The sequence below is a fragment of the Bombus vosnesenskii genome, unplaced genomic scaffold, assembly GCF_011952255.1.
Source record: "Bombus vosnesenskii isolate JDL3184/JDL3185 unplaced genomic scaffold, Bvos_JDL3184-5_v1.1 scf7180000013297, whole genome shotgun sequence".
NCBI lineage: Eukaryota > Metazoa > Arthropoda > Insecta > Hymenoptera > Apidae > Bombus > Bombus vosnesenskii.
The window spans coordinates 2390752-2417234 of NW_022882947.1; the positions used below are offsets into that span (position 1 = coordinate 2390752).

Sequence of the window (26483 nt, forward strand, 5' to 3'; positions counted from 1 at the left end):
TACAAATAAGCTAAATCGCGTACTAGCGCATCTCCGCGTGCAATTAACAGCGCCCACGTTAGAAGTGGTTTCACGATCATGATAGCGCGTTATCGATCTGGATCGTAGCTGTTAGCTTCGCAAATAGCTCGACATTTCGCGTGCGAACGATCACGGTTGCCCTTAACGAGTCCGACCTGGACGCTATCGAGTACCGTCTCCGCAACTTGTCTATCATTTTTCTGTCAACGATACTCGCGGCTTCCACGTATCCAGCCGATATAATGATGGTTCACTGAAATTTTCCGCGCATTATTCGAGACGTAACACGTGCTCGTTGTATCGCGTAATTCGTCCGGATCGGTGGTTGACAGGTGACAGGTGTGACGCGGGTCAGCGCGTGACATCTGTCAACTGTGAATGTTTCAAGCGACGACGGTGACGTCCGTGGCGCGCTGAATGCAGGCTGACGTTGTTATCGCGTCGACGCTACCGGTCGATCTAATGAGCTCGGACGCGTGGAAGCGCGAGAGAACGGCCGGAAGAAACGTTCCAAGTGAGGATCGATGGAAATTGAGCGTGTCAGAGATCTCGGGTTGGCTAGAAACGCGCGAAGGTGAAACGTTCCTGCGTCTAACTACTCGTCTTACCTCGTCTTACTCGTCTTGCCTCTTGGAATCGATGGACAGGTTGCGAAGAAGAGACCAGAGACTGACTCGAGTCTCGTAGAAGCGTGGCACGGGACATTGTAAACGCTTCGAAGTAGACTGTGAATAGAGAGAAAGAGATAGGTAGAGACATCGAAGAGAGGAGAACAAGGACTAGGAGGGGAAAGAACGAGAGAGTCGTTATTTGTCACGGTAAGCGGCCTTTCTCGCAGTATTATTTCCCGCAAAGTGTTATTAACTGCTCTCATATTTCGCCTTTTTCTACCGCTCGCTTGTTTCTCTTTTTTCCCTTTCGTCCTGTCGCTGCTCCCTTTTTGTTTTTAATCGTTAATAGCACCCGTTCATTTCGGCGCTTAACCACGGCTGTCACACGTAGTTATTTAGCTGAAATGTCAGTGGTAGGAACATTATGGTTTTCAACGAATACGAAAACAGAAGGTTGTACGAGCACGGTAAAACGCGGGATAAAACGCAAGATAAAACGCAGGATAGCTCTATCCTGTATACGAGAATCGGTGGCTCATACGCGGATGTTCGAACTCGAGTTGACTTTTTTCTACGCGGTGCGTCGTCTTCGTTTCCTCTTGTTTGTGTTTTCGTTGCTGGCGTTACGTTCGACCTTCGGAAGATGGCCGATCGAAGGCGGCGCGAACGAAACCAATTCGAGCCGATGCTTTCTATAATCTGAGACGCAGAAGAGGGAAGTAAGTACGGGGAGAAAGCGGTTTTGTCTCTTGAAAAAGAGAAAGGGCAGCGAGCTAGAAGGGGGACGAGGAGCGAAGGCTTGGTAAGCTGATAAAGCGAAAAGAGAGGTGGTTTCTGGCTACGGATAGTCGCAAATCACTTTAACTGCCCGTGGAACAGTTTGGAGCCGCTAATGGCGTCAAGTGTCTCGGATACACCATGGCTTTGGGTTTGGGACGACAGTTTCTACCGAGAAGACGGCCCAGGGATACCAACGATGCTCTGAAAGTTAGCGCGGAATAATGGTACCAAGATCAAAAGCGAAAAAACAGGAGAAGAACTATTTTACCATTCTCCGAGTTTCAACGGTTTGAAATCGTTCCTCTCGAGGAAATACGTCCGACTGGAATTTGGGCTACCGTCGCTCGCAATATCCGCTACGACGTGTTGCGCGTTGTTACGCATATTTTGTTGCTCCGATTTCTCGGAATTCTAATGTCCTCGTTAATTGCGCTGGCCATTGCTGTCTTATTCACGATCGTTCATTCTCGTCCGCTCATTTAAATTCTCAGAAACCACCTGTCCAGAGAGAGAGAGAGAGAGAGAGAGAGAGAGAAAGAGAGAGAAGCTAAGCGTTCAGATTTGCCTTAGTAAACATTTCCTATGTAGCGTTTCTTCATCTTTCAAGATACGTTGAGATGTTCGAAGATGCCAGGTGTCTTTTTACCTTCAACACAAAGTTACATCGCACCGGTCGAGGCGACGATTAAATAATATTCCTAATTGAACGAAGAAAGACAAAGATGTCGCGAGGAAAACGACGAAATTTGAGTTTTCTTCGATCTCGGAATGGCAAGTAGGATTTTCGAACTATAGGGGACAAAGATATGGTCCCGTGTTATGGACGCTAAAGCGGCAGTGTTTCGATGGTTGCGCAAGGGCGAAAATCGGGGAGATATTCGCGATATATCTCTGCGACTCGCGTATTCGTGTATTCGCGTATCTATGTAATCGGTACAAGGCTGGAGAATTGGCGTATCATTGTTGTAACACGTGAGCGTTTATGCCAGTAAAAAGGAAGCACGTATAAAAATATTCCGCTACCGTTGTGTGCAGGGGTAGGGTGGATAAGGGGGTGGCCAACGTAGCGAACTGAAATCGACATGACCGGTCGGCACAAAATTTATTTATTATTTTTGTCGTGCAATTTTGTATCGTGCCCAACTGCGGTGAAATTAAATTATTATTTTGCCGGTATAAATCATCGGTTCGTTGAGTAGGCGGGGTGAATGCGAGGTAGAAGGGAGGGGGAGGGGCAGAAAAGGAGGGGGATGGATTCGATGGAAGTGAGTGAATAAGAGAAGTATGGGTAAGTGTGCGAGAGAGAACATCCGTTCGCTTTAAATCCCCGCAAATGAATATTTATATTTTCCATTGAATTACTCTTTCGGGGCGGCATAATACGCGTGAAATTGAAATATATTCGATAAATTATTTTATCGAGTAGCGGCACGACTAATCGGTGGCTGTATACCGTGGAAAATTTTCATATTACTCGGTAAGAATCAAAGTTTGCGCAGGTCGAATCGAGGTTAAGTTACACGAACGATAAGGAGATTCTTTGTCGTAAGGCGATTACGAGAATGTGTTAACAAAGACTTTCGAAATTCGTTAGGCGTCGTGGTCAGGATGGTAGATGGAAGATTTGCACGACGCAAATGTATGCATATATCGAAAGTATAGTTGGACGTGATGATCGCGTGATAGAGGAAAGGTTTGAAAGAATCGGACGTGCATAAATCGGCAGGATGATTTTGTTTTTTCGACGGTGGTTAGCGCGCGACGAATCGCATTCGCTCTCTCTCGAAACAATCGCAATGCGGTTCGATCGACGTTTATACGCGCGAGAATGATTGCAGTTCGTAACTCCGTGTAAAAGCCCATTTCGCGATTTCGTAATTCGAAATAATTATTGGTGCGCATTGCGACGGCCATTATCGCGGACAAACAGTTTTATATCGTAAACAGACGCCATTAACAAAGAAGAATTGTTCGGTGGTTTCGATGTGCTCAGCAACAAAAGCACGGTCAGATTACACGTACCACCGATGTAACTGTCGTAATAACGAACTGCGTGGATTAATTTCGCAACAAGCATTGCGGTTCGCAAAATCCACAGTTTAATCTGTAGTCACCGTTACCGCGGTGAGACAATCGGGCGCGCTGCGATTCGTTCGCGAGCCATCACTGTTTCGTCGTTCGTCGTTTGTCGTTTGTCGTTTATCATTCGTCGTTCGTCGTTTGTCGTTTGTCGTTTGTCGTTTGTCGGTCCAGAACAAATCGATTCATTCCTCGATCGTCGTCTTGCAATCCTACGGCTTCTTCGATTCCTCCATTCTGATCTACGTATTTCCGTATAATAGCTGCTCGAAACATACACACGCTTGAAGAAACATTGGTAGAAGAACGATAATGGGTGGAATCATGGTGTTGAAGCTGCACGAGCAAAAGTAAACTGAGATAGAACGTTGAACGAACGAAGAATGGAACGAAACACAGCCGCACGTGTGACAAGAGGAGCAACGATAGAAGAGACGCGCGTATAGAAACCATTCGTATCTGCAGTTTGGTCACATTAACGCACACCTACGTATATCTATTTCGCGCAGAGGGGAAAAGCTGTGAATCGCGAGAAAGACGGTCTACGGCGAGGGGGAAAAAGAGAGAGAGAGAGAGAGGCATGTTGGGTGGAAGAGTGAAACGGAAGAGAAGGAGCAGAGTAAGATGAGTTAAGCGTTTAATAAGCTTAATCACGCGACAGATCTGTGAGATACAACTTGCTTCGCCTTCGTAGCGAAGCTGTAGCCAACCAGCAACCCTTCCAGCTTCCTCCCTTCTCTCGTTGTTTCTCCTCTATGCATGCCACCCTCGCTTCGGCTCACCTCCTCCCTGTTGTACCATCTGCTGTTACTATTTTACCGGCGGTTCTACGAATGTACGAGTCTCGCAGCACTCGCCACCCGTTCCACCGTACGATCCACCACCCGTTTCACCACCCAGTCCACCCAATCTACCCTGTCCACCCGGTTCACCCGGTTCACTCGGTCCACTCGGTCTACTCGGTCCACCTCGGTCCTATTAACGGAAAACTGTTTATTGCCAGCGAATAACGGATCCATGGGGATTACGCGTGGATCGCCACTCTTTATCATGCCTGACGATCACGCACGACAATTGCGCGCGATGAAAATTTCAAACAGGCTCGGATCTTTCTTTTCGATGCTCGTTATCTTCTGTAAGAAGTGGAATACTTTAGTTTGAAAGAACGACGCGAAGGTTTCTGAAAGCGGGAGAAAGTGGACGAACGAAGAAAATCGTCCCGAGTCGGCGTTCGATGACGAACGAATCGGCTTCACCACGTGCGGACTCTAACGAATAGTTTGCTAACGTGGAACATTCGACGATAACCGGCGGTTCCCTTCGACATCGTTAGCCGGAAACAATGAGCAGAATCGTGCAGGATTCCAGCCGGAATTGCATCCAAAAGCGACGGGCCTCCTCGAATAATGGCGATCGATGCGTCTCGCGAATTCGAAGATTATTCGAAGAACGCCGGTAGCGAATTCGCTGTCTAACACGGATGTGGTCTCGTTTAAGAATACCGACGAAAGATATCGGGTAGAACGTATCAGGGAAATTAATTAGGAATTCTAAGTCGCGTATCTAATGTTCGTCGCGTTTCTCGGTCTCGTGAAAAAGAAAGAATGGGAAGCGGGAAGTGGAAAGGGAAAACTGGAAAATGGATGAAACACGAGGCGGAGGAGCATTAAGGCGATGGTATTAAGCCAAAGGTAGATGTTTCAAAGGTTTTCCAAAGCTTTCGTTTTAGCCACGATGGTGCGGTATGCGCGATTAGATCGTCAACCGTGAGATAATTGAGGAAGACTGTCCGATGAAAATCCCCTTCTCGTGGTTCTCCCCCGGTTTAGCTAGCCAGATCTGGCCCTCTTCTTGGAATATGCATATTTAACGAGTTATCAAGTCCGCGGGCGTGAAAGACGCCCTTCTTCCCACCATGACATTCCCAAGAGGCGGCTCGCTTATCCGGAAATTACCCAAGTTTCGTACACGGCAACCGGTTGCCACCTTAACGGAAAGGCAACCGACTCATGGTCCGAACCTTTCAGACCATACTTCGACAATAATCGCTGCCAAAATCAAACGTTTGTAGCGGCCGTACGAGTGACCAACGAGAGTTGCTGAAAATTGGCTTCCGGATTTCTGCCACATGTGCACATATTTGTTATTAGAAGCCAGTTACAAAAGACAATTGATAGCCTTTGTAAACGAGAAACTCTCAGTCGTCTAAAGCTAATTACACGTTTAGCTGAATCCGTGAGATATACCTCTTTGAATTTACCGTATTTGGATCTACATCCCGTCTATGATGAAACTGTGCAGTTATTTCAGCCAGTACAGACTACCGGAGCAAATACGAAAAATCATTCGACGTTCTTAAGTCGAAATGCAAATCGTAGTTTGTAGCGTATATATAGTAAGGTTTATCAGGTTGCGCTAATATCTTTAACAAGAAATCTATTACGTCTGAATAACAAAAACTGTCAATTACACCTTGGTATATGAATGCACTGCTGTCATTCAACAAGACCGCAGATTGTTCAGTGGCGTAAGGGCTGGTTGAGGGTAGTCAACTCTATCTTGAAAAGAGACGAATAAGATATTTGGACGAAGTAGAGCAGTACGGTGAACTATGGCGAACAACAATGAACGACGACGAATGGTCATAATCGGTATATAGATGGAATATTTCTGCGATGGACCACGATGGGTCAAGATAGACCGCGATGAGCCGCGATGAACCGCGATGGGACGGTGGATAGTTTGTGCACGCTGCCATAAGTGCAGTGGCCTCGCGTGGAAGGCAGCGAGGGTGGTGGTTCGCGTGCATAACGGGCGAGCAGCATTGATACGGCCGGATCACAGCTACCGGACCAATGTATTTTACTGCCCCGAGGCTTAGCGCTATCGAAGCACGCAGTCACCCGCCATCACTCCGCGCACGAGTATGTAGTGACGGTAATAGTCACTATATCATTGGCTCTTGGTAATACCCTGGCTGCTGGCGGTGCTGCTGATGCTTCCCTTCGCTTCTCCCCCCCTCTCGTGGTACCATACTCCCCTACCACTTTTCGTTCCCCTTCGATCGCCATCCTCGCCTCCTCACCCTTCTACGCTACTCGCACGTAATGTTCGAAATGAAAATGAATGTATTTCGGATAGCGATAAATACCGCAGCGATTCGGTTGCGTCGCGCGCGATTCTCGCCCACCTTTGCACCACTTTCCTCCAAACGATGCTTTGCCTCCAACGTATCGTACACGTCGACTACCTACGAATACCTGGCTAGCCCCTGTCGAATCTTCCCTTTCAAGTACCAACTATTTTTTTCATTTTCTGCTTCGTCACGTTCAGTAAGAAATAGTAACAAGTAACAAATCGGAGCAACTTTCTTTGCCCAGTCATCTTCGCATAGACAGTTGGTATACGATATTGATCCGTTTAACTTGGATCGTTTCGATAATGAAAACGAAGCGAAAGGTAAAAAACGCGGTAGGGGCGAAATAGTCGACGAGGTAAGAAGTTGCGGGAAGAAAATGAGCGATGCTGCGTTGTCAAGGATTGGCGTCGACGTCGATGTCGGTCCGGCGAATTTCGGTCTCGACCTCGTCTTCAGTCGCGGCTTTGGATTCTGGATGGGGGAGATTGATCCAAGGTAGCATTACTTCTGGTTAGCCTCCGAGCGACACGCTGTTAGTCTTCATTCCTCTCTCTCTCTCTCTCTCTTTCTCGTAACCAGCCACAAACTCCGGCTCCTCGCTTGATTGCGTCTAGTTAGAGCCATGCCAGACCCATCAGTCGTCTGCCGTGCTCGTTCTACCACGATTATTTGTCTTTCCATTTTAAGAGTCTGGAAAGGTGTGAGTCACGATCGTGAACAGGGGATTACCGTGTTCTTAATCGGCCAAGTTTAAGAGTCGATGCAAGAAGGTGTACGCCCAGTGAAAATAAGAATGAAGAGGTGTAAATGCGGAAAGAAAGCTCTGTATAGCTGACTCGCGGTTCGGGCTATCGCGACTCTTATTACAATTCATGAAGGTTAAAAGTGCGTTAATAGAAGAAAGAAAAAGAAACGAGGTTCGCTTTCGATGTCTTTCATCTTCTTAATAAAAGTGAGAGGTGTGAGCGAATTCGCCGATCTTCGTACCGTAACAGCAGATTATCCTGTTCTTGACCAGCCAGGTTTAACTAGTCGACGGTGAAAAGATGTTGACTTCCGAAAAATAAGGCGAATCTCCTTAGGACAACGATCATTCGTATGATTTCGCGATGCCGTTAAACGGTAGGCTCGGGACAGGGGAAGCTCGCGAAGGAAAGCGGGACGACTGGGTTTTCTCCGTGTCGGAAAGTGAATACGCTTGTACGGTGTAAACGCAGGCTTGAACGTACATACGTATACGTCTGGTCTGGGTGTACGGCACGTGAAATCCGATCGTAATTTTAGCCGCACCGCGCCTGCCGTACCTGCTAATCCATTCATACGCTCTCCGAATCCTCTCCTCTCTTTCCCTCTCCCATTCTCATTCTCATTCTCGCATTCGCTATCTAGCGCTCCTGCCTCTACTCTTTCCCTCGCCATTGGTGCGGCGATGTACACACCAGGTCGGATATATCGGCCGGTATTTCAGCCGCCATGCGGAGGTAATGGATTCAGAAACGCGGCGGACACCGCGCGCCCCGTGTTAATAACAATCCATACTTATTGCCCGCATATTTTACCGATCCCCCCGCACCCTGCCGCTTGCTACCGACTATATTACAACATATGGAGAGCATAAACTTTTATGGCTACCCTTCTACCGCCGCCCTTCCTCCTCCACCAACACCTCCTCTTCTCCACCTCCTCCTCCGCTACCTCCTCCTCCACCTCCTTTTCCACCGACCACCTTTCGCGCTACCCATCTAACGACCGGCTGCCTGTTTCTATTCCCCTCCCCCACCAGCCGTCTCTGCCCCACACCATACCCCTCTTCTAACCATCACCCTCTGATTCACTCTCCCTTTTCTGTTCGCTTTTGCCACATCTCCCTCTCTTGCCACGGTCTACTCAGTTTTTCTACGTTCTAATTTCTTCTTCGTTTCGTATTCAGAAATGTACAAAGGAGGAGAGAGGCAGAGCGGAAGGGATAGGTTAACCCTCGTACGGTAAGCAAAATGTGGAGATTTTTCTGTGAAGTTTGATGCGAAAATGTCCAAAGAATGGAAATCAAGAGCGGTGTCGTAGTATTTTCACTAGGAAATAAAAATATTATTGGAAGAAATATAGAAACTGTAACTGGCTCGGTCACTAGGGTTAAACGTTACGCTCGTGGATGTCCAACGTGTAAACGATTGACTATAGGGACTAGCACTTACTGCACCTATGGTGAGTAGTGATATCAGGATTTGGTAATTGATAACATTCCGTCGTTATCGTTTCGCGAACCAAGAGACAGTCGGGTTAAATGTTCTTTTAAATGATGGCGGATATATTGTGCGAATCGAGCAGTACGTGTCCATTATGTCTGACAAAAATAACACGAATCTACTCCGCAGCTATTACTTCGTCCGGACACGTATCTCTTGCGTCTGACCATATACGTACTTATATCACTTAACGCGCTCCATCATCCATCATCGCGTGTTTCTTCTAATCTGTTCTCTTTTACCGAGTCAAAAATTAAATATAAATGTCTATAATCATGAAATTAAATGTTAATAAAGACGAATGAATCGCAAATGAATAGATCTATTTTAGTCTGTTAACCACGGTTGGCCAATCAATTCGTTAATTGGATCCTCGCTTACTTGGATATAATAATTTCTTTACTTGCGAATCTCTTATTTTTTAACCAGGCTTTTCGTTCCTGCTTGTATTTTCAATAATCGAAATTGATCTAACTACAATCCAAGAATATATATTTGAACTTTATCTTTGAAACGCGATAAGGTGTTTTATTACAAACGGACGTTCGCCACTGTAGGATAACCGGTACACCACTGGATTCAAGCGTATCCAACATCAACGAGAACTACCGGGAGACCGCAGCGGTCGTTCCGAGGCGTAATAGTTTCGTTTGACTCGGTTCTCGTCGATCGACAAAAGACGAGGTTAACGTCGTCAACGCAGCGCGATATTTCAAGCATAAAGCAACGAACAGCGTCTAACTGGCGTACCAACGATCGCGATAACAAATGGAATGCACTCATTGGTCAGCGATTTATAATCCCTCGCATAGAGTACAGAAGCGCGCACGTGGTCGCGCGCGAACGTGCCAGCTAGCCGACCGACCAGGCGTCGGCCAACTATCGTGCAACGAACGAACAAACGAACGAACGAGCGAGCCTGTCCTCTCGTTCTCGCCAGCGCATTGTCTGCCCCAACCTATCGGGATGTAGAGACGCTTCCGCCAACATCGACATTACATTCCACATTAACCAAATTATGATTTAAGGTCTCGTATTGTCGGCGTGCCGATTGTTCACATCCAAATAGTCCTTGCACAGAGGCACAGTTATAAATTATAATATGCGAGCAATTGCGTTGATCCGCATCATAGTAGCGAACATGCGAGTTGTTCATAGGCCGCGACGTTCGAAAGACTGCCGAGCACGGTAGGAAACGTGGATAAAATATCGTACAGTTATCACTGCGCGCAGGGAGAATAGAATAGAAGAACCCTTTACGATCGCAACGATCTTCTGTCTAACTCGAGCTTTTCGGGATTCATGTTAGAAAATTGTCGAGGTCAATGCATAATTATTCTAATTTACTATCTTACTGTAATTCTTTCAAGTAATTTTAGCAATCTTTCGCTTTGCATAAATACAGAATCTTGATCGTTTATTTACCGTTAATCAGATAGCATTTCGAATTAATTGTCACGTTTCGTATGAGAGCGGCAGGTGTCCCAATACTTACGAATGGCAGTGTACGTGTATGAGCGCGTGTATGATATTAGGCGCGTCGATGTCGACGGTGATATCCTTTTTGCGTTGCAACGATAGTAAGGGAATTGTAATACGGAGCGGATCGTGTTGCCACAGCATCGGACGTTGTCATAGACGAGCTCGAGCGTATAGCCAGAGATGATAATTATAAGTTAGAAACTTGCCAGGATCGGTGTTTCGTTGGTCAGAAAAGGGCTGATGGGGTCGACTGCGATAGTCAAGGTGGCGGACCGAATGCTGCGAGCGGTGGTTGCGGCTCGGTGAGCGGACACTATCGCGTTACTACGTTGCATTAATCCCCGAGCTAGTATCGACAGAGGACGGTCTACAATGGGTTAGGTTAGCGTTCCGCTTTCTTTCGGAGAGAGAATATTTCCGGTGCGTTCGATGTCGCAAAATGTCATACAAAGACAGGAGTTAACATGTATGACGTTTCACAAAAGTACTTGAACACCTACCATTGCCATAAAAATGTCTAACCTTCATTTTATTATATCTTTCTTATAATCTTTATCTTATAATCTTTATTAATACTGACGATGATAAACAGAGTTAAGTACCATTATTGTACATTAATATGAACGCAGAATGTTTACATAAAACGCAAGGACATATATGTATACGACAAACACATCGACTAATTTACAATGTTTTTCGACATTTTGACATTTAATTAACATTGTAATGAGACGCGACTGTCGCGACTACTTTACTTTTGTTATGTTCTATATCTTTACATATTTACATTGTTACGTATATAAATTTCATAGAAACGTATAAACATAAGCAATTTACTAACAATATTTTTCTCCGACTATGCAGATCCCCGATTTGGTGGTTCGCTTCGACTTTTGGAATAGTAGCTGATTACCGACTATCGACGAGCGTGTGTCGCCCGTATGCAACGTATTGCGAACCGAAAAGCTGACGGCGGATCCTCCAAAGGCTGGTTCGTTTCGCTTTGTTGCGGTAAAGGCTTGACAAATAGGGAATCTAGGCTTGGAGGCTATCGAGTGCCGTAATTACTCGACGCAACGCGTACTCGCCTATGCGTAGAGATGATAAGAAAGGTGATACGAAGCAACAAAAACGAGGAAACGATTTCTCGTCTTTGCGATTCTTTGGACGAAGCGTAAATTCAATTCGAGAAGGAACACGTATAAAAACAGCGTTAACGAGTTCGACGAAACGTACCGCGTTGTTCTTGTCTCGCTTGACCGCCTCTGTGCGTATACGGAACTTTTGAAATGGCGAAACGAGCGGACCTCGCCGCGCGGCGCATAGAGTTTCATCTCGGGAGATTACACGAATCGTGATCAAAGTAAACCGATGAAGAAACGAAGCTTGCTAACGACGAGAGGATCAGGGCGAGGAAAAGTGAAGCGAACGGATAGGGGAAGAAAATAGAAGAATGAGAGAGAAACGGCCGAGATGGGTGGCAATGGGAGAAGGAGAAAGGAGACGAGAGGAAGGGTGAAACGATCCGCGGCGGCGGCGGCGGCGGCGGCGGCGGCGACGGCAGCAGCAGTATTCCGGTTTTTTGATATCGGCTGGTTTTCGCGGTGGTAGCAGTATCGAGCTAACAATTAATTATTGGCGGCGCTTCAGAGGGCTGCCGGCAGCCGTAGTTAAACATTACGCGTTCCATATCTTACTGTGCTATCTAATCCCCACGGGGGCTCGAGCGCTACTGCAGTAATCTCGTTTAATTGCCGGCTGTAGACGCGAGAGTCCCGTTCAATTAGTTTTTCAAATAAACATTAGTTTCCTTAACACGCGGTGCCATAACGTGGCGGAGGATGAGGGCAAGGACGAGGACGAGAACGAGAACGAGAACGAGGGCGAGGATGAGGCTCTGCGGAGAGAGCAGAGAAACAGCCCGATAGCGGAAAGAAGATAGGAACGGTCAAATCGGTGGAGAAAGAGAGAACTGGTTGGTGAAAGGGACAGAAGAGAAGGAGAAGGAGGAGGTGGCAGCGATGGTAGTGGCAGTAGGGAACAAAGCGAGAAAGTAAGAGGGGCAAATCGAAGGTGGGAAAAGAGAAAGAGGCAAGCGCGGGGGGCTTTGGGAGGAAGAGGAGGATAGCGTGGTACACTCGGAAGGCAGGTCGGTAGAGGTGACGGGTCTATGGAACAGAAGGGTGACGGTGGAGGAGGCGGTGGTAGCGGACGTAGTGGAGGTTGGCGGAGACGGTTAGAGGGAGGAGAAATACCAGTGGAAGAGAAGGGTGGTGTCGCGGCCGCGGGGTAAGTAATTAACGACACATTTATACGATATCGCCCACGGGTGCGGCGTAGCGCGGTGTAGCGCGGCGTGGCGCGGCACGGTGCAGCGCGGAACGGTGAAGAGACACACAAACGTGGTGGTGAGAAGGACGAAGCGGGGAGCAGAAGCGAACCAAGCTAGAATCTCGTTCGTAGGAAATGCTTCGCTAATAGGAAGCTATGCGTTCGTCGATAGATATCTAACGTAGACCGACCAACCGATCGATTGACCGACCGACCGACCGATCCCCTCAACATCTGACCGTCTGGCCTTACGACTATCCTGATTCGTAAATGCGACTATCGTTTCGACGATCACGACCATTCAAACGATGGAAGATGCGGTTTTAGCGCTTGCGATCGAATTTAACGATCGCCTTTGTTCGTCAAACTCCTCGTATCCTTCTGATGCAACGATCGATCGTTCGATTCTATTTTTGTCGAATATCTTCGTCGATTATTGCTTTGCATTATTGTTATTGGTATCTGTCGTTAGCACAGCCCTAGCTGTATCCGACGTGGCCGATACGGGAACCGGCTAGAAATCGAGAAAGATCGACAAATCATGGAACAAAGCGGAATACGAGTTGGCAAACAAGCGAAAGGGGATCGACGCGACTTTTGCCTTTGCGCGAAACGTACTCGTTGCTCGCGCGGCTGGTTATGGTGATGCGGATTATTCACTAATATGATTTACGACGTATTACCCCGACGTGCTAGCGCGCGCGACTCACAATGCGCACATAATGTGAGGCATAATTTATTAATTTTACTAATGGCTCCTGCCCATTATTATTGATTTCGGACCGCGCCTCGTTCGGACGGGCGCTGATTTATCCCGGTCGTTATCGGCCCCATGTTAAATCGTCCGCGAACCAGGAGCCGCGAGAATACAATTCGACGACTCGTGTACTTTTCCTTTCCCATTGCGCGCCTGTTCTATAGCTGTCGATATAGCTATCGATGCGAGTGGATATCGGTAGTGCAAGCCGTCCAGTCTCCTCTCGTATTCGTTCGCAGGCTCGCGGCCTGTAAGAGAAAAAAGGAAAACTCTTTCATTTCGTATGTTTCGAGTCCAGCATGCCACAGATAGAAATCGTAAAGATAAAAATTGCTCGATCAAATCGTTGTACGAAATACTTGCTACTCGAGTGTCTCGACTTTACCCAATCCAATTCCAAACCTTTGCTACTGTGAACATTATTTAGCTGTTAGGCCATTCTGAAAATTTATCCCATTCGTGCTCGGCATACCTTAAACGTCGAAGATAAAAATGCAAAGAGATAAAGAGCTTTCTGAAAATTCCATCAATTTGGTGTATTTAATAGTTATTCTTCCTTTTTTTTTTCTCTTTTCGATTATTGCTTAATCGGTTAATTTTGCAGATTCGAAAGTTTGCGAGGGATTGTCCGAAAGGAAGATACGGGTAAAGGGTGATCGACGAAGGAAAATACACGAGGGAAGTGCATCGAGAACGATCCAGACACCACGTTGCGCGAATGGCCGCGCCGACACGATATTAAAACATTAAAATAACGTACGACCGTGCAAAAACGAAAGGCTACGGTTGACGCGATCCTTTCATCGCAATTCCGACCGTCCGGTACTCTATTCAAACACGATCATTCGTTTCGTTATTACGCGGCATTTTTCACCGATGGACAAGCGCGTATGGCTTACGCATCGCGCATTCGTCATTCGTCCCGACGATCCCGCGAATTTATCAATTTATCAATTTTTAAATGTTACACGTTTCCCGTTAATGGACTAGGACACTGCTGACATGACGAAGCGTAACAGATCGAGACGCGAGGAGCAAGACATCGAGGAAGGAGCGAGAAGAAAAGGGGACCGGATCAACACCGTATCTTCTCGACGTTCCGCAGCTACTGCTGCCATCTGGAACCACGAATGTTCGAACAAGTTGCGGACACGGCAGATCGCAGCGCGTGGACCTCGTCGAAGAGAAACAAAATGAAGGAAAAGGAGAAAGTTTCCTTCTTGGTACAGGGGGAGAGGATGAAGTCGATATCAGTTGTTTCTCCATCGTCTTCTCTCGGCCACCGCGTTTGGACGTATGCGTCAGTCTTCTCTTTTGGAAACGTTACTGGCCGAGACAAAGACGTAAACAAAAAATTAAATACAGTAGAATCTCAGTTATCCGATCCAGTCGAGAGACAAGAGCGTCCAGATGAGGGGATTTTCGGATGATAGAACAGTTACTTTTCCGATGTTTATCTTTGTGTATTTATTTCAAAAAAGAACGTAACTAATCGTAATAGCGATACAAATAACGTAAGCAGATACGATTCGATCGAAGATTTATGGATCTCAAGACCTTTTAGCCTGGTAAATCAGAAATATTGTTTAGCGGATTCAATTCGGCAAAGTTACATTCATTTTGTGCCTCCTCCCGTCTTAACTTTACTTCTAACGCCTCAAATGCTCTTAGTGTCATGGTCAATCGAGTAAATCCGTCACATTGAAACCATTCTATCGCGTCGCAGCGCTATCACAACCATCGAATCCCGGTATCGAATCAGTGCAGGAAGAGTTTCTTCTACATCTGTCGTAATATTATCGTCCACTTTTTCCCGTATGGTTTCATCGATGTAATTCACTGGTTTACTTCATGCTCTTTTCCGTGTCACACATTTAACGCCCAACCAAGCATATGTCACCATGTAACAGCAATGCGTTAAATTTAATTGCTCGTGAAGTTGTCGTATCACCTTTTCGCTAGTAGCGTCGTTGATCGTTAACAAAAATTCTCGTGGAAGATTGAACATTTTATACGCGAAACGTGTTCGCATAATGGAACGTTGGGATGACACAATGTTTGAATGATAGAGAATTCGAATAACAGAATTCGGATAATCGATGTTCCAGCGTACTCTGTAAAAGCTATTTCAAATAATTTGTTGCCGAAAAGGACGAAAAGATGTTTAAGAGAAGACCGGTAAAGTTATAGATTTTAAAAGCCTGATTTTAGTTAAATTCTTCTTAATTTTCGTACAACCTTATAGTATCGCGCGACAGTAATAAACGAGAGGAGCATTCCCTTCGTCGTTGTGTCGTCTCATGGGAATTCTTCCTAGCTGTGCAGCGTACTTTGACCAGGAACACGCATCGTGACTAAAACGTAGTTAAAATAAGCTGATTAAGAAAAAAACAACCACGATGTCACGCTTTCGTAGAAAAGGACAGGTCGTTTTTACGGTTGTCGTATCTTTCAGTTTCACGAACTCCAGTTGGAGCTGCGATACGGTCTAACGAGCTGTTCGAAAGCAAACAGTAGGCGATCTACCGAGATAGCGTGTTGTATAGATCAGATACACGGTAACGAAGGAATTATATTACTCTTAGCCGATGAACCTTTGATGATTCCGTTTGAAGTCGACGTTTCCAGGCACCGGAAGCAAAGCAGCAAGAGTGGAGGCAGAAGCAAAAGCAGAAGCGGGAGAAGCTGAAGCGTTAGCAAGCACGAGATACGGCGCACAACGCGTTAGGAGCACTGTCACCCTCGACTTGGCCGGCAGAGAGAAGGGTGAGCTTTCACAGAGAGATTACACGAACCCCTCGAGTACGGAACTGCAGGTACGTTAACCGCAAGCCGGACGGTCATTATTAGCAGGTACCTTGTGCACGGACCTCTAGTAAGCCGTACATCGTTGAATAATTAGAGTGCCACACGACTACTGCCAACCATCGCGTCTAAACACGTTCGTAACGCGCTATCTTCTTTCATCTTCATCCAACGATGTACGCACAGCGCGATTCTTCTACTCCTAATTTCAGGGTATCGTACAAATATTTATAAACCTCGCAAGAAGTATCTATATTTACTTGAAGAAAACGACTAACGTTTGCACGATCGAGCCTCCACTTTTTATCGAGTTGTCAATTACGCGTTATCCAGGTACGTATTTAGTATTCAACGTCTGAGAAAGGAAATCTTATTTTCATAAACTTGTTCGTCACAAGTTAACGATCCTATTTAACGTTTTCGTCTAATCGCTGACCAGTTTTACCGACCTCGCACCATCGGTTTCTTCCGGTATATCCCTTCCCTTTCGACTAGATAGCCTCGATCGTTCCTCGCCGACGACACTCAATCGATGGTATCAATTCGAAGCAACGATGAAAATAACGAGTCAATGACAGGAGTGGATAAAGCGGACAGAAACTGAATCATATCGTTGTCGGCGAACGCGATTACGTTATCTCAGCCGGAAGGCACGTTACTCCGATAGTTTGCTCATCTCTTTATTTCGTGATGGCGGCCCTCTTATTAATAGACGGCCGGGTATATCGAAACGCGGTATTCGAAAATCGGTTACGACTCGATATATAAATGGTCGCGCGCTCGGTTTTCTCTTTGATGTTACGAGGCGACAAAAAATGGCTGTTTCCTTGTGTCGGAGCGGTTCGCTTGCTTCCCTCTCTCTCGATGACCGATTCCTCTGCGGGGAAAAAATTCGATTAGACTGCCAATAACTAACGGCGTATGCCCTGTTACCAAGTTTGACGATTAATTATCGCGAACAACGCGTGTTTGATGTCGAAGGAAACGTTAACGTAGCCCGATTGATCGGTTAATTGAAAGGGACGGTAAGAAGGTGGCGAGGGGGTGTACGGGCTGGGAACGAGGGGGAACGACAGCCCGCGGGGCCCTCCGTTCGAGGGTAAAACGAGAATGGATGCTAGCAGAGCGGAGGCACGCTGCCGGGGAAGAACATGCTACGAACCAAAGCAGAGAGTAGTGGCTCTGTTTCGTGCCGTTCTCTTCTTTGCTCCCTTTCGTTCGCCTCGACGGACTCCGACAGCTCTTTCATCTACGGATGATTACCTACTACGCTGCGTCGCTCTAAACAGACCGGCGCTTCCTTTCCGTTTCCGATCCTTCCACCGCTACTCCCACCCCTTTTCCTCCAGCCCCGTCTCCACCCCTAACCTCGAGCCTTGAAATTAGCTAGACAAATGAAAAGCAATTAATGCTTGTATACGCTAAACGCGTCGAAACGAGACTAGAGCGATGTCGCGTTGCATCGAACGGACGTTCGATCTCTGTTTGAAAGGTATTTTGTTCGAAATTTTGACGTTTATATCGTTTGTATTGACAATTGTTATAATTTACTGTATGGATGTAACTCTTACGAATAGTTTTAGCAAATCTTTACTGTGCGCATTGAATCGCGCAATACGCGTGACATTCTGATTCTGATTGATCGTTTCCTTAACACGTTCGAGACCGATGACATTTGGAACAAATCTCCTCTGAACGATAGGAAACTTTTTTGCATTTGTAATGAAAAATACGTGAAAGTAATCAGTGCAGGAATAAAAAAAAGCACGTTTCAGAAAAATTTTATTTAAAAATACGTGATGACATACGCGGTATGTCATCGGACATTTGTAATAATTTTGATGTCGGATGACCAAGTGACATACCATGTATGTCATCCGAATAAAATAGCGTTTTAGTTAAAATTTCAGGAAAGATAAACACGTAAAAGGTAATAATATTTATTTCAAGAATGAGAAGGTTATATAAATGAAATATGAAGATATATTTATGTATATAGTTAAATGCAAAAATTGTTTCAAGTAATGTAAATAAATTATCCTTATGATAATTCCTGAAACAAGACATAAACCTGGATTATCTTTACAGCCACTGCAAAAATAATTAATACTCTCGACTTTTCTGATCGTTATCTGAGAATTGACTGAAAATACCGATGACATACACGATGGTGCTGTCGTCGGTCATTGCGGTGAGATACTGCATAACACGCATGCTATGTCATCGATCTCGAACGTGTTAATGATTGAAATTAATTATCATGTTTCGCGTGGAACTAGTACGTGTCCTAATATTTATCAACGGAGGTGTACACGTAGATTATTTTATGATCTCGCGTGTATAGTTGTAGCGAATTTCGCGTGTATTTAGATTTTGGCCCAAAGCAAGGAAACCAGGGCAACAGAAAAGAAAATGATTGCATGTCAACGTAACGAAAGATCGAGGATTCGCGTAACCAGCAAAGAGTGCTTTTGCTTGCCACCTGGGCCTCCCTTTAACCGTTTTGAACGTTTACGTCACGACATTTCTCGTTTCTCGTTTCTCGACCTAGTCACAATTATGCACCGGCGGAAATAACATTTACTTAGCAAAGTCGCGCTCGAGTATTGTGGACCTGACACATATCACTTGGTCGCGTGACTCGCTCCGTTCTTGGCTGCGTCGTCCCGCGACGGCGGCAGCTTAAACTCAACTCGAACTTTCCGTCGCGTAGCTGAGACGGCTGCAACGTGTTGCGCGACGTATCGAGCTTCTCGGCTAGGAACCGTCGTCGTTCTCGGAGCAGCGCGCCTAAAACACGTAGGAGACGCCGAAATTTCTCCCTCCTAAGCTTTTTTCGTTCTTGTTCGAAAATTAACCCGCGTTAGACTCTGACAAGGTTCGTGTAATCACTTGGAAATCTTAGCTACGAACTCCTGTAGATACTTTCTCATAAAGCTTGCTACGTATAGTACGGGCTATTTGGGTCAGCGAGGAAATATTATACAGGCTATTTTGAAAATAATATTTCACTATATGTACTTGGTGTTTTCCATGAAAATCGTCATGATGAATCTCTCGAGATTCGCGATAAGTTGCAGTATGTATCCACAACGAAAGAGATACGTAATCTCGAGTTTGCAAACGAGATAATAATCCCACAATTTTTAAAAAGTCCTTAATGATCTTTTTTGTACCATCTTGTTTTTTTATAAATGTCCTGATACTCACGAACGTAGATGATATACTGAAATTGATGGCCGCTTCTGTTTATCCTGTCAGCTTATTAGAACCATATTAAGCGTAAGTTTACACAGTTGCCACCAGGCTACTGTATGTAACATGATAAATAGAGCGGACCCTACCTTATCATCCTGAATAACTCGTTCCTTGCCACACAATCGAACTGTATCGTCATCGAGCGACCTTTTACCCCGCGACCGTACAAGAAACCAAAAGAATCGAAGAAATCAGAGAAACGAAAGAAGTGGAAGGAACCGAAGAAAGCGACGAAAACGACAGCTAAACGACTGGAAGGAGCGCGGGTGAATCGAACGAGCAGGACCTCGCAACGTTTCGCTGTAATTTACGATCGTCCGAGAGTATGGAATCCTCCGGGCACCGCGCGGAACACGGCCTCCTTACATAAAAATCGGGAAACCGCTCGCGGCCGAGACCGACCACAAATCATCGTCTGTCATCCGGTGAAACGAACGTTCCCGTGGAACGGCGATGTGTTCTTCTCCGTCGGGACATGTGCCGAGCACACGAAACGAGTCTACATCATGCTGTCTGGCCAATGGACCGAAAGATGCCCTTCTAACCTTCTAACCGAAGCTTTTGCAGGTATTTGCCGATCCACCGTGTCTCGATTCGGCAAGTCAGTGCTTCCAATGATCGAAATCAAACGAAATTTGGTTCTGGTCATTTATTTATTCGTTTATATATTTATTTATTTCGCGAGATAAATCCTTTGACACGTAACAGATAGCACGTAGTAGCAAGAGATATATCGTCATACGCAAATGAGTTTCTCGTCTATCCTGAAGAAGTGAACAGAAACTTCGTACTAACTAAAGCTTAACGCACTATCAAAATCACGATTGTACCGCGAGGAACATATACGTCATCCGATAGATATCGCGAAAGTGCAAAAATCGAAACAATTGAGAACATATTTTCGTTAACTTTAAACGCGACGACTTATATGTAAGAACCGATGTCGTCCGTACGCATCAATCGCGAAAGCTGACGTTTCGTTGTTCAGATCAACTATCTCTGTCCGCGAAACGCACGAAATTTCATCTCGATCAGGTGTCTTGCGGAAGTATAGCCCGAGAATTTAGACAGAGATCGGGTATTTGGTAGGCTAGAAGAGATCACGATGGAACGGGAGCCACGGGATTCACGAATCCTACGGTCGGCGCAAGTTTCCTCCTCAAATTAACCGGCTTGAGAGACGCTACGTAAACCGAGATTATTATAATCTCTCCGAGACTCGACTGCGGTAACATTAAACGAAGAGACGTGCCCTTTGTTTCGTAGTGTATATACCTATGTAGGTTTGCTGCTTGGTACGCGGGCCAAGAAGCGAACGAGGGAAAGAGTCGTTCAGGAAGATGGAAACGGAGCGTGAGTTCACCACCGACTTTCCGATGCATCTCCTCCATTAACGAAGCCTGAATGTGGATTAACTCGAAGGTTTGCGATGCTGCCGCATAGAAAGAGTACAAAAAAAAAAAAAAGAAGGGAAGATCGGCTGCCAAGAAGCGGCGAGAATTTACTTGGACACGAACAGAGAAGCACGCAAAAGTGGAATTTTCTATAAGCATCAGACCTGATCGTCTAGACGTATGTGTACACTACTTTTAATTAGACGCAACGTTTGTATCCAGACGAAAGCTCATTTTTATCAAATATTGGAATTACAATCGCCATGTTTTATTATTTTAGCGACGATTAACGAACTTTGGCTGAATAATAAATGTCACGCGTGGTATGTGCGATTATGATTTGCTTATTCAATTATAGATGGCTTCGCGTCATATCGGACGATGTAGGTGGATCATCAGGTGACGTGATAATAACGTATCGCCTGCGCGACTTCAAAGTCCAAACGCAAATTCACCGTGAACGGATTAAATGTAATTGCTTTCCGAATCGGTAATAGTGAAACGGCTTGCTGGTCTATCGCGTCTCATCAAACTTTTCGCGCCGTAAACGCGCGTAAATACACTGTCAGCTGTAAGTATTAGATCGCCTACTCGTCACATTTATTGGAAAACTCTACGAATGTTACTTTGTTCGGGATTTTACGTTGCGAGGCAAATGAAACGACGAACTCATAGCTAGGAATAACTAGGAAATAAAAGCGATCAATTTGCGTTAAATATCGTGGAAAGTATCGTTATACTTAAGACTAACGATGTGTATAAATACAAGGCTCGATCTCGATATTGATTTGTCACGTTTCTCTTTCATTTTTTAATCGTACTTTGTGTTTCGCGGTATATGTATATGGAATATATAAAACACTTAGGTAGAAGACAATTCGTCGTATCTCATAAACGATGATAGATAGAACATACGTTTATACGAACCTTTTTCACTGTTTTTAGGTGTACAATCAGCTGCCGAAGTGGGTCATACGTGTTCTGCTACACCCTGTATATATACACAACATTGAAACATGCGCTTTAAATGAGACCGTCCACTCTATTCACCACTGACCGGTACATGACGTTGCTGTTACACGACGGTGCCTGCCATATAATATAAATCGACCTTAAGTCAAATCGAAAGAGGCGCTGCGTGGCCCGTCGTTACAATCGGTAGTTAGAAAGGAAAAATCGCGGAAGGTCGACAGCCAGTGCGTTTGTTTCCGTAAAATGCACCGTTCGCGAGTACACCTCGCCTTGCCCCGTCTTGCTTAATCCCGGGGTATTTATTCGCATGATAATAATAGTAACGCCGTTGGAACGTTTTCAAGAATTATTGCTGTCCTTGCCGCCGACGATAAATGAGTCCGGAGGATTAGCTAAACAGTGGCTCAAAAATGTTATTATATAGCTGCATGAATATTCATCAACTCACGTGAGTACGCCGAGTTGCTTTTAAAAGGTTTTGCCTGTGGTTCTTCCGTTATTCCACGACCATGTCGGTTCGACGACGATACCGTAGATCGCGGTGGCCACGGGATTTCGCCTTCTCCCTGTCTCTAAACATTCCATCTCGGACGTGTCCCGTACATCGATCGCGCATCGAGGGATATTTTCACGGATAAATCCGCAGGAACGCGAAGATTGCTTAAGGCCGGTTTTGCTGGTTGGAAAACAGCGTCGCGTTAATTGGTAGACGAAATTTGGAACTGTCGTCGCGTCAGGAAGAATGGCCAATAAGGAAGAGCACGTAGAAGGCGTGGCCAATGTTCTTAGATCCGTCGTTACGGATTGATGCTTTACTACGGCCGCGTAATCCAGCGTTCCACTATATAGTCAGATAACTAGAAACGGGGAAAATAGTAAGGGGGGAACGATTGATCAAAGAGATTGAGCTTTTGTGCGTTGAGATCCCAAGGATTCGCTAATATTCCATGCTGACGTTTTGATAGATTTGTACGAACAATATGCGAATTTTACTAGACTGAAAGTATCTATGGAATCAACGGATATATGTGTATATAGGATCTTCATAACACTCGTGCTCGTGTACACAACCCCTCCACAAGTCAACTTGTGAAAAATCAAGCGCTTCCGGATAACGGTAGAACATCGATTAATTAAAAGGCACACTCGTTAACCGGTATTATACCTGCACGTGCGATTGATATTTTTGCCAGAACGTTTGGTAATCGCGTTGACGCGGCAACCAAATTTAATTTGCTCTCCGTTCGATGTACTCGTTGCTCGTCAGCGTGCGAATCGATTCGAACCAACGAATAACGAGCGGTCGGAATTTCGGGGACGCGACGCTAGGCTAATTAACGTCTAGATTGGCTACACGTCCAACCTTCTAGCTAGGTAACATCGCGTTCGGCCTTCCCACCACTTTTCGAACTTTCCATGTTTTCCAATTTTTTGTTCTCCCATTTTTCCTCTTTCCATTTTTCACGCAGTTTGCCATTCGTAGGCAACTAACGGGTGGAGATAGCCGCTAACTGATACGTGGGATTTGCAGAAAGATCTTCAGAGTGTGCTTGCTTGGAGATATGGTAAGAACGCAACGTGACGAAAAATGCAAAGGACGAGGGGGGAACCTTTGGACGAGGCTGAGGCGGCGAAGGTGGCAAAGGCGGTCCAAGCAGTTCGATAACGCGATAAGGCGAGGTTAAACCCATGTTTGGCGGGCAGGTTATAGGTTAAACGGTGAGCTAGGGGGTGCAACAGGTCGCGTGAACTTGGGTGAATTTTCTGTTCCAGGGCGCGCTGTCTGGCCCTCCTGCATTCCCCTCCCCCTGTTATTCCCTCTGACCCCTTCGCTCCTCTGTTCCCTCCCGCCATGGTCACAGCCACCCCTAACGTCGTTGTTCTCTTTCTCTCTTCCTCCTCTCACCCCCACATCCGTAGTATGCACCCCACGCCACCCCCTGTCTGTCTCTCTGTCTTTCTCCTCTTCCCTTCTATCTAGCCGTTACGCCGTCATTAGTCAACGTCGACGCCTATACCACGTGGAGTCCCGCAGAATGCACCAGCTGCTTGATATCCCTCTGTATCCGTAGCTACAAATTCGAGTTACGGATTTCCCGTCTTCGAGCCACGGTCGTGTTCTTTGCGCGCGCGGATTACCCCGCCACTTCTGCACTCTGCAGAGTTGGAACGACAGACGAAAGGTCTACGGGACCGATTGATCGCGATACATTAGATTCATCTTAATCTCGCGTGCAACGTATCATTGGCTGTTACGAGAATTAGAAACAGAGACGGGAACAACGTCATCGATCTAGACAGGGTCAAGATGAAGAAAGATCGATGTATATCGAGATGTCATCTACACTCTTCGTCTAGTCCTCTTGCAGTGGTAATCCTGTGTCGTAACGTAAGACGAAACGCAAAGCGTTTCCGCATTTTTGACCGTCTTCTACGATATATTAACATTAGCACATACGGTCACACATGCTACTTGTCGCCTGGTCGGTAGAATGATCGGTATATTCTACCTGTCTCTGTATCTTACCTGTCTCTGTCTCGCTGATCTTATTTTCAGCTTTGTATTATATCGACGAATAGGAGCTGTGGATACTCGGAGAATGCGTAAAATCAGTGACCTGGCTGCGCTTAAGTGGAAATCGGAGAGGGAAGGATGGCGCGAGCGAGCGCGGAATTTAACCAAACATTGCTCGCTCGAAGAACAAAGCTTGATTTATTGTAATGAGTTTGCAGGAGTTAAGAGGTACGCGCGTCTCCCCTGGCCGTTCGTCGTTCCCCGGCCGCTTAACTAGATATTGAGACCGGTGCGGTTTGACGGGGATCCTCGGATCAACCCCCGTCATAAACCCTTCTTAGCACCGGCCACCCTTGCGGCCCCCTCTGAAATATGCATGAAGTTTCTGCATACTGATTGCGTTATTTGTATCATCTACGAGAAGACAATAGGACAGGGTGCTCGTGTTCGCGACGAATACTTAAATCCTCTCTATCGACTTCGTTTCTTCCACTATAGCTTCGACGCTTGCGTCGCGTCGAGTTTCACGTCACTTTCACGTACAAGTCGCCGTTCGGCTATGTCTACTTTACTCTCTAAATTCCAGAAGAACGTTAATCCTTGAAAAGTGGATGGTTTTACTCTTCCCCCCCCCCCGTGTAAGATGGATCTTAGATTCAAGCGAACTCTTAGCGAAATTTCGTTCCTTACGTAGAGTCGAGTCAGAAATTTGATGTTTCGAAGAAGACAAGGCGTTTGATTTCGAACGAATGTTCACGGCTGAAGTAATCGGTACGCGACTAGGCCCGAACGAACCCGATACGAGTCGCGCGAGGATTAAAAATATCGAAGAGCAAAGGACAATATCGACGATCGGACGTTTTGTTGCTCGCACGAGCGAGCAAAGTTCGTTTCCAAGCTGGATTTCCTACCGAAAACGTTCGATTCATTGAGAACTGACGGGGGAGCCATAATTCCCGTCTCGGTTTGACGTTAATGCTTCCCCTACTTCGTAACCGGCAGATAGGCGAGGGGGTTAAGCTCGCTGCGACATATTTATGGAGAGGACGAGATGTTATCGGGCACGAGGACCCTGGGTTTGTCCGATCGCGCTGCGAAATCCGCCCTTCCTACAATCTACTTCGCAATTATCGCGCACGACGTTAATATTTGGCCCACACCCATCGCCTCCGCTCTACCTTCGATTTCGTGAAAGCCACGCGAGTTCCATTCCCCTTGCAGACGTACGGGCGCATCGGGAATTAGTGCTACGCGATCCTTCTTATCCAACTTGTCTCTTAATCGTACAAATGACGATTTTCTTTAAATAAGAAGAACGAAATAAAGGAGAGATATGTGATATGGGAAGAGAAAGGATACCGATGCAATGACGTTAACGTTATGGCTGCACAATGAGGCAAACATTCAATCTAGGAGTCCGATTGCTGATAAAATTAATTATGCTTTCTTCAAATCTTCGCTAAAAGAAAGAAATTCGAAAATGAATTTTTCATTGGAAATAATATCGAAACTTGTAGATTGACAAATAATATTTAATTGCGAAGATAAGTATAAATTTTCGGCTACTAAGAACCTTCTCAATGTACTGGCGTTTCTCGTTCATTGGGAATTAAAATGCCGAACACTGTTTCCTATGTCTTCAAAAGTTGCTCTTTTATCAGTGTCTCTTACATTACAATATTTTCTCCTTAATGACAATTTAAAGCACACGAGTACGAGAAACCTATCGTTCAGTGAAAGAAAAGCAGATTCACAGTAACCCTTCTTCGCAAAGCATGAAGTACCGTTAACTTACTTGTATCGTACTCGAGGAAGTCCTAACGCGTGTCCTAATTCTACCAAACTCCGTACCAGTAACCATAGCCAAATATAATTCTGACTTTTTACTGTTGCAGGTCTAGATGGTGAGTTTGGCCGACGGTGCGGGTTTGGTAACAACGGTGGCGACGACGACGAGGAAGACGACAGCGACGACTACGACGACGACGATGTCGGTGGGGTGTAGTAGGTCGAGGTGCGTGTAAATTAAAGGCGTCATAGATTTTCGCGGTAGCCCGCAGGATCAGGGCCTTAGATTTGCGTCCGGCAGATTA

General features: G+C 45.8%; 1 long non-coding RNA gene across 6 annotated transcripts in view; it reads left to right on the top strand.

Moving 5' to 3' along the window:
* Positions 1-11227: 11227 nt before the first annotated feature.
* The window catches only part of LOC117233551, a 39585-nt gene continuing 24329 nt past the window's right edge, over positions 11228-26483 (top strand). For 4 of the 6 annotated variants that reach the window (XR_004493342.1, XR_004493344.1, XR_004493345.1 and 1 more), the window contains exons 1-3: positions 11228-12647; positions 14437-16212; positions 26286-26404. This is a non-coding gene — a long non-coding RNA (uncharacterized LOC117233551). Of the gene's footprint in view, positions 12648-14050; positions 16213-26285; positions 26405-26483 lie in introns of all 6 variants that reach the window. The other 2 variants (XR_004493347.1, XR_004493343.1) reach the window with 2 other exon arrangements.